This window comes from Typha angustifolia, chromosome 13 (assembly GCF_048772165.1).
Source record: "Typha angustifolia cultivar Huaian chromosome 13, ASM4877216v1, whole genome shotgun sequence".
In the NCBI taxonomy this organism is placed as follows: domain Eukaryota; kingdom Viridiplantae; phylum Streptophyta; class Magnoliopsida; order Poales; family Typhaceae; genus Typha; species Typha angustifolia.
In genome coordinates this window covers 8,586,903-8,596,626 of record NC_133251.1, presented here as the reverse complement: position 1 = coordinate 8,596,626, position 9,724 = coordinate 8,586,903, and positions in this window count along the sequence as shown.

Genomic DNA, 9,724 nt, shown 5'->3' with positions numbered 1-9,724 from the left:
TCTCGCTTATTTATTGAAGAACTCTTTTAGATGGACGGATGAAGCCACTACAGTGATACACTTAGTTAGAATCTTTTCTTATTCCATTAATTATTTATTTAATTTCATTAAAATAAAATTCCTATAGGTCGCATTCAAACGCAGGAGGGGTCACGTTCGAACGCCCTTGTAAATGCCTGCATCAGGTTGGCAAATATAGAGAACGCAAAAAGTGCGTTCGAACATGGTCGGGCGAGTTCGAATGCCTGCATCACATTCACACACACACAGAATGTCTTTTGTGCATTCGAACCTGATCGGATGCGTTCGAATGTGATCGACGGGAATCCTCTAGAATTAGGGTTACTTATTATTTTAGGACTTGTTGGCTATAAATATGTGGATTTCAGCCAAATTCAGAATGCTATTGGATTATTGATTTCTTGCCTCCTATCTTCTCTCTAGACTCTCTCCTTCCTCTTTCTTTACCATCCTTCCACCTCTACTATTGGCAAGTTTTCTCTTAACTTCTAATCTCTCTCATTTGTCGAGCCACCCCTCTTCTTTGAGATTTTGACCACTTCATTCCCTTCGTCTATATCCCTTAATCACATCCACCATCCACCTTCACCTCCATACCCATCCGTAACCCTAACATCCACTCCATCCGTCACAACCACTATCATCCACGTTATTCCGTATTTTTGTCCCAAGTGTAGTTTGAATATGTGAAGGGAGAAAATACAAAAGTTATAGATCAGGAAGTTACAAATCTAATCCACTTGGTTTCATAATTTTCCCACGGTTGTGTGGACTACTTTCTGCTATAAATTCAGATCTTAAAAGAATTATTCCGTAGTCAACCTTTTGGTACAAGAACCCATCAATTTGGTATCAGAGCCTATCTTTTGGTACCATAACCCATCAAATTGATATCAAGTTTATCATACAGCTTTTGAAAAACTAAAAACAGTAATGACAACGGCGCCCGTTCTAGCTTTACCAGAATTCACCAAAGAGTTCGTTGTGGAATATGATGCGTTGAGAGTTGGCATAGGAATTGTACTAATGTAAGGAAGACGTCCCATAGCCTTTCTTAGCAAGGCTTTATCACAAAAATCCCAGCAATTATGGACCTACGAGAGATGTTGGCAATTCTGCATGCGGTGACAAAGTGGAGGCCTTATTTGATCGGTAGGCGATTCATTATCCAAATTGATCAAAGGAGCGTTCCATACTTTATGGGACATTATATACACACTCCGGCACAGCATATATGGGTCACAAAATTGCTGGGGTATGATTATGAAATCCAATACAAGAAGGGAACAGATAATAGAGTGGCGGATGCACTATCGCGCCAACCTAATACCGTCGAGTTCGCAACATATTCCTCTCCAACCCTTCCCTTTCTTGACGAGCTGAGGTATGCATGTACATCTGACCTATATGTTTAAAAATTGTTACAGAAGGTGTTGGATGATTCGTTGTGCCATCCAGAGTTGGAGAATCGAGGCGGTTTGCTGTTGGACTGCGGATGCATTTGGGTGCCCGCAAATGATGGATTACGGCAGAAATTTTCGGCCAAGTTAGTGGCTGAAATTTTTGTTAGAGATGTTGCTCGGTTACATGGCATGCCACGCACGATTGTCTCGGATCGTGTCTGTGTATTTATGAGCGACTTTTGGATAGAGTTTTTCAGATTACAAAGGGCTCGATTGAACTTTAGTTTGGCTAAACCGAGATGGTCAATCGAGCCATTGAGCAGTACTTGAGGTGCTTTATTAGAGAGATGCCAAGACGATGGTTGGAGTTTTTACCGTGGGCAGAGTGGTCTTACAGCACTGCTTACCATAGCAGCATTGACATGACTCCATTCGAGGTGGTGTATGGGCGCACGACTCTGACATTACGTGCTTATGATCTAGTGGCATCTACAGATCGGACGGAGGGGGACTTAGCTTTGATGGATAGAGACGCCACATTGAGTAGGTTGCGAGCCCATCTTAAACTTGCTCAAAATCGTATGAAGCAAGTTTATGATCGTAGCCATTGGGAGCAGGAGTTCGACATCAGTAGTTGGGTGTTTGTGTGGGCGCAACTGTGTCGATAGGTGACCTTACGTCTGATGCGTAACCAAAAGTTAGCACATCGCTATTTTGGTCCATTTTGGGTGTTGGAGCGTATTGGTCCAGTTGCATATCGTTTGGAGCTGCCAGAAGGGTCGAGAGTATATCATGTCTTCCATGTTTCATTGCTGAGGGACTAGTTCTACCGGAGCCATTGGAGGAGATAGAGATCGTAGAGCCAGTTCGTGTACTTGCTAGGCGTCGACGACGTCATAGTACCAGATTAAAGATAGAGATTCTAGTCGAGTGGCTTGGCATGCCGTCCGATAAAGCGACATGGGAGTTGGAGACGGACATCTTGGAGCGTTTCCCCGACTTTACATCTTGAGAGAAAGGTGGGGGAAGCATGGTGGGCTATTGGATTATTGGTTTCTTGTCTCCTATCTTCTCTCTATTCTCTCTACCCTAATCTCCTTCTTCCCTCTTCACCAACCTACCACCTCTACCATTGGCAAGGTCTCTTCTAACTTCTAATATCTCTCGTCTAACAAGTTCTCCCTCTTCTTGGGATCTCGACCACTTCTTCCCCTTCGTCTTTATCCCTTAAACAACATCACCCATCCATCCTCATCTTCATTATCTTTCATAACCCTAACTTCCACTCCACCCGTCACCACCACCATCATCTGCATTATATCATATTTTCATCCTAGTTTCATTTCTAATCTGTAAAGGAGTAAATACAAAAAATGTAGATCAGGAGTTACGAATCGATTCCACTTGGTTTCATAATTTTTTTACTATAGGAGAATATTTGGTGAATATTTTCCCTCAGTTGCACGGACTGCTTCCTACAATAAATCCAGATCTTTAAGGAATTATTCCGTAGCCTATCACGACTATGACTATGCTATGATATCAAATGCAACCACATATGATGTATATTGACCAATTGAAAATCAGGTATATCAAATGATAATGAAATCATGGATGGTCGTGCTGACTAGCACGGGGCGTGCCGTTTGGCATTTGCCATGCCAGTGGTATATCGGTCAGCACTTGCCATGCTGGCGGTGTATCGACACAGTCAGCACGGGGCGTGCCGTTTGGCATTTGCCATGCCGGCGGTGTATCGGTCAGCACTTGCCATGCTGGCGACGTATCGACACGTGGCACGAGGGTGCCACATGGCATCCCTTATAATAGCATCGCCGCTCACCATCGACCTTGTCGTCAATAGCCGCCTGCCGATCGCCGTCGCTGTCACTTAGTCGGGTGCCCTAGCTAGCTCGAGAGAGAAGAGAGATCGAGAGAGAGAGAGAAAGAGAGAAAGAGAGAGAGAGAGAGATCGGGAGAGAGGGGTTAAACTTAAGTTGCGGGTCCGAGTCCGGTCTCAACATCATGCCCGAAGACTCAAAGCATACTCTACCATCCATAATGAGTATCTCAATTATAACCATACCTTACCATGCTCTAAGGGTATTAACATCTATCTAGACTGGGCGCCCTTTCTAGCTGATAGAAATATGTGAGGATAACTCGCTGTATATGCCTTGGCGAATAGCATGTGTCCAAATGTTTGCTGCCCACACAAATTAACGACCTCGAACGTAAGGCCATAGAATCATGACTATGTTGAGAGATCAATCATCCACTAAGCACGTCCTAATCCTCACGCTCATTCGGGTATCCTCACGCTTTCTATTAACTATCCTATTAATCAGATTTCATGCTTTCCTTCTAAATGTAAGATCATATATATTTTATCCAGTACTATAACAAGTCATACATATCAAGAATTTAAGTGGAAGAGAAGTTAAAATAAATATATGATGCGATGAAATCTCCAATGGTATATGTATCACATGCATACTTATACTAGTCTATTAAATGCATACTCATGCTAAAGATCATCTGGATATAAAATTATAATAGTATAGTCATCTCTAATTATCTCTATATATCATCTCATACTCATATCCAAGATCAGCCTAATTACATGCATGATAAAATATGTTCGATTGTAATCATCTCTATATGAAGTCATATAATCATGCTGGAGGCCAAAATATGCGTGTACATAATATATAATAAAACCGAATTTAAGAAAGACGTCTAGGGGATAAGACTACTCACATCTGATTAGAAGACAGAACCATATATCTCTCATATCCGTCAACCGAGAGTCAACTCATCGCTTGCGGGGTCAACGAGGTCTTAAATAAGGGGTCGGGTTTGAAAATATTTAAGTAACATTAGTTAATCGTTTATCCAATTAGAATTAGTTCAAATAGAATATTAAGGTTTATTAGGTTTAGAATGACTTCTTTTATTTTGTACATAACAGATCCACATCATTGGTACGATTCAAATACTATAATGATACTATTATCATAAAATGCTAGTTATAATATAAGGAGAAAGATTTGTTTCTTTTTATATAAAATATTCTAAATATATAATTATAAAATAAAAGCTAAATACATATAAATAAGATACAAGTATAGACAAGATCTATTTTATAATAAATTTTATAATTCCTACTCCAGCCATCTTGATTAATCAAAAATTATATAGTCTTTGCTTAATTATAGAAAATAATAAATTAATTAATTAATTAATTAATAAGACTAATATCTTATTCTACACATAATAGTATATAATGAATTGTTAAAATTACTTAAAATGTATATATTATGAATATTAGTACATAAATCTAATAATTATAATTTACATAACTATCTATTAATCTAATATAAATATAAATAAATATAAGTATTACCTATATTTATGTGTAATAGTTTATAACCTAATTAATCATTAACTATACTAATTATAATTAATAATAATCATATTGAAGAATATATATCACTATTAAAATAATTAATATCTAAATAATCTATTTACACTAATTAAAAAAGAAATATCTAAATAAATAACATAAATAAAATAAAATAAAACAACACTGCTATAGTGTTGGTCCGAGCCCAGCACTATTGCAGAAAGAGAATGAGAAGAAGGAGAAGACGATGAGGAAGAAGAAGAAAGGAAGAAGAAAGAAGAAAGAAGAAGAATAAGAAGAAGAGAAGAGAAGAAGAGAAGAAAGAGAGGAGGGGACCGGGTTGGCGGGGAACGGCCGGCGGCTCGGTTTCAGTGAACCCGAGAGTGAAAGAGGGAGTGAGTGAGAGAGAGAGAGAGAGTGAGAGAGAGAGAGAGAGAGAGAAATTCACCTTGGTGGCGGCAGGTCGGCGGCGGCACGAGGGAAGAGAGAAAGACAGTTTGAGAGAGAGAGGAGAGTGAGACAGAGAGAGGCGGTGGGGGTGTTGGCGGCGACAATAGGGCTTATTATTTGGATAAACGTGAGAGGCAAGTTTTTTCATTCATATTTTATTTTATTAATGCTGAAAAATTAGTAATAATTTTCCTTTATTAAATAAAAATCTGTTAAAGATGTTTGAATGTTAGTGATCTCTTCTATAAGTATATTTTATTGAGTTATATATATATATATATATATATATATATATAAACAGTGATAAGTTAGATATTCATGATTATATTTTATTAGTCCATATAAATATTTATTTACTATTAGAATTTATGATTAAGAATTATAAATTTATTTTATTATTATTTTTTTGATAATGAGATGGATTGGATTTTTGATACATACTCTATTTTGTTTTTATTTAATTAGGATATAAAAGTTAACATGATATTAGAGTGTTATACGAGTTTTAAATTACTTGTTTTAAAATACATTGACATCTATGCATTATTTAACTTATGTATAATGAATTCTTGATAAACGTTATGAATCTAGAACTATGTGATCATGATTTGATTAAGTTTGAGTCAGTATAAATTATACAAATGAAAGAGATATTTGAAACCCATTATGAGAGATAAGTCCAGGGAAAAGATTATTGGAATGTACGTTGTGGCGTGCTACAAAGTGACTCTGGCCGGATTTGGAAAAAGATTCCTAGATTTTCGTCCGGTGACTCTAATCTTACTCAACGCCTAGTGGAAAAGTTAGTAGGGCATTGCAGAGTACCTACTATGACCCTAGACGGATTGACTATCTAGAAAAGTCCTAGGCGCCATCCCGATGGTGACAAGGTAGTGAGATGTGGCCACGGGTCAAAGTACCCAATAAAAGTGTAACACCCAAACCCTAAACACGTGCATGGCACGAACCCTTACGGAACGTGCGTGGCACTTGTCCATTTGTTTGGTTCTTGATAATCAAATAAACTTGTATCAACATTATAATTTTATCCACAACATCTAAACTAAGAATAACTCAAGTCTAATTGTCAACAACATACAAATATAACATATATGTCATACTATCATCATAACTCTCTCAATAATATAATATATATGATGCATACCGACCATGATCATGCTATGATATCAAATACAACCATGTATGATCCATATTGATCACTTGATAATCAGGTATGTTAGATGATAATGAAATTATATGCATTTCTCAACATCACGATCATCATTGACGTCTTAGTATAATATCATCATATTAGACCACTGTGCACAGTCCACACTCGGTACCCAATCTCAACATCCTACTTGTAGGCTTAAAGCATACCCTGCCATACGCTAAGGGTATCTCAGTCATAATCATACCTAACCATACACTAAGGGTATATCAAAATCCATCTAGATCGGTTACCCCACTAGTTAATAGAAATCATATGAGGGTAACTCGCCACACACATGCCATGGTAAACGGCAGGTGTCTGATTGTCTATGTGCATAGAGTCAACTGACCTCGAACGTGGGCCATGAGATATCACATATCAACGACTATAATCATCAATCCAGGCACCCTTAACATTAGCGCCTATTCGGGTACCCTCATGCTTTTTCTATCAACTTTCCTATCAATGAGATTTATGCATTTCTTTCTATATGATAGATCACGTGCATATATCCAGTACTATAACAAGTCATGCATATTAGGAATTTAGGTGGTAAGAAAGTCAAGAGGAAAATAATGCAATGCAGTCTCCAACCATATAACTAACACATGTCCTTGCTAGTCTATCACATGCACACTCATGATAAAAATCATTTCGACATAAAACCATAATAGTATAGTCATCTTCAATTATCTCTATATATCACCAATGTACTCATATCCCAGATCAGCCTAATTAAATACATGATAAAATATGCTTGACTGAAATCATCAAAGTCATATAATCATGCTGGAGGCCAAAATATGCATGCACATAATATATAATATATCCTAATTTGAGAAAGGCGTTTATGGGATAAGACTACTCACACCACAGCAGTTACCAAAACAACCACTCGTTCATGCTGCTACGACAACGATCAAGCCTCGATAGCAAAGTCCATGAGGTCTTGAATAGGGAGGTTGGGATCTGAAATTATTTATAACAAATAATGTCAGTCTTTGTATTAATTAAAATTAACCCGGCTAAAAGATAATTTCTTGTTGTAATCATGTACTATTCATTTCTATATTTGTTTTGTTATTTATTAACCATAATTATATTATTTAATAGTGTATTTTAAAACATAATTATCTACCTATTATTCTCTTTGATAATTAAGAAAAATAAGAATTAAGTTACTACAAATAATTACGCAAGAATATATGTACATAACCCTAATAATTACTATTACCTACCTAGGATTAAAATAGTAATTTTTGTTGTAGGTATTTTGCTAAACATGATACAATTAGATTTATTTACTAACTATGATGTAATTAGATTTAATTCATATAAATTAAATACATTGGATTAACTAAACTAAATAAATTATTAATAACATAATCAAATATAATTTGAATAGTATCAATAATATGCATATATATATATATAACTTTGAATAGTGCTGGGCTCAATAATATGCATATATATATATATATATATATATATATATATAACTTTGAATAGTGCTGGGCTCAGCCTAGCACCTTAACCTAGCAGGTGCTGGGCCAAGCCCAGCACCTCGCAACAATGCTATCCGAGAGAAGGAAAGAAGGGAAGGAGGATAAGAAGAAGATGAAAGAGAAAAGGGGAAGAGGGTTGGGCCGCAGGGGAGGGATACGGCCGCTAGTGGCCACTCAGCGGTCGGTCTCTCACCGGTGGCTCAAACCTCTGGCGGTCTCGAGAGGAAACCGAGAGAGAGAAAGAGAGAGAGAGAGAGAGAGAGAGGTTCACTGGTGGATAGAAGTGCCGACGACGGCTCTTCCCGACGGTCGATGACTGCTGGTGAACTAGAGGGAGAGAGAGAGAGAGGGCTAGAGAGAGAGAGATCGAGAGAATACGGGGAAGAGAGAGAGAGAGAGAGAGAGAGAGAGAGAGAGAGAGGTCACGTGGTGGCGGTGGGGTGGCCGGTGGGCTGGGTACCACCTCCACGCGTCACTGCGGCATGTGGAAGCGTGGCTCGGTGGAGGTGCGTGGCACCCCCACAGCTGCCACGGCATGCAGGGCATGCTAGGCGTGAGGCCAGCCATAGTGTGGTTGGCGGCGTCGTGCCCAGCAAGTTTTAGTTTTTATTTTTTTAACCCTACTTGGGTTATTACATTTTCCTTCCCCCCTTATAAAAATTTTGACCTCGAAATTTACATACCTCTAAACAATTCTGGATATTTGGATCATATCACATCCTCACGTTCCCAAGAAGCCTCTTCTACTGTATGGTTTCTCCACAAGATTTTTACTAAAGGTATAACTTTGGTTCTTAGTACTTTATCTCTTCTTGCAAGGACTTTCATAGGCTGCTCTTCATATTCTAAGTTTTGCTGCAGCTGAACTGGTTCATAATGAATCACATGCGAAGGATCTGATATATATTTCCTTAGTACTGACACATAGAACACATTATGGATTTGAGCTAAGCCAGGTGGTAAAGCTACTCTATAAGATATAGGCCCCACTCGTCCAAGAATCTCATAAGGTCCTATATACCTAGGACTTAACTTTCCTTTCTTTCTAAAGCGAAACACACCATTCCAAGGTGAAACTCTTAAGAATACTTTGTCCCCAACCTGAAAGTCCAAATCATGCCTCCTATTATCAGCATAACTTTTCTATCTACTTTGTGTCACCTTCATATGTTCTCTAATTATCTTTATCTTCTCAACTATAGCTTGCACTAGTATTGAGTTTTCAACCTTCTTTTCTCAATTTCTTCCCATTCAATTGGTGATCTGCATTTTTTACCATATAATGCTTCATAGGGAGGCATACCAATGCTAGCATGATAACTGTTATTATAAGCAAACTCTATCAAGGGTAAACATTTGTCCCAACCCAATCTAAAATCAATTACACATGCTCTTAACATATCATCTAATGATTGAATAGTACGCTCAGATAGACCATTTGTCTGAGGATGATAAGCTGCACTAAACTGCAGTTTTCTTCCAAAAGACTGATGAAACTGCTTCCAAAATCTGGACACAAAACGATGATCTCTATCTGAAGTTGGACACAAAACGAGGATCTCTATCTAAAGTTGGACACAAAACGAGGATCTCTATCTGAAGTGATACTAACAAGAATTCCATGGTGAGCAAAAATTTCATCTCTAAACAAGATAGCTAACTTCTCCATTCAATCAGTAGTACTAACTGGTAAAAAGTATGCTGATTTGGTTAGTCTATCAATAAT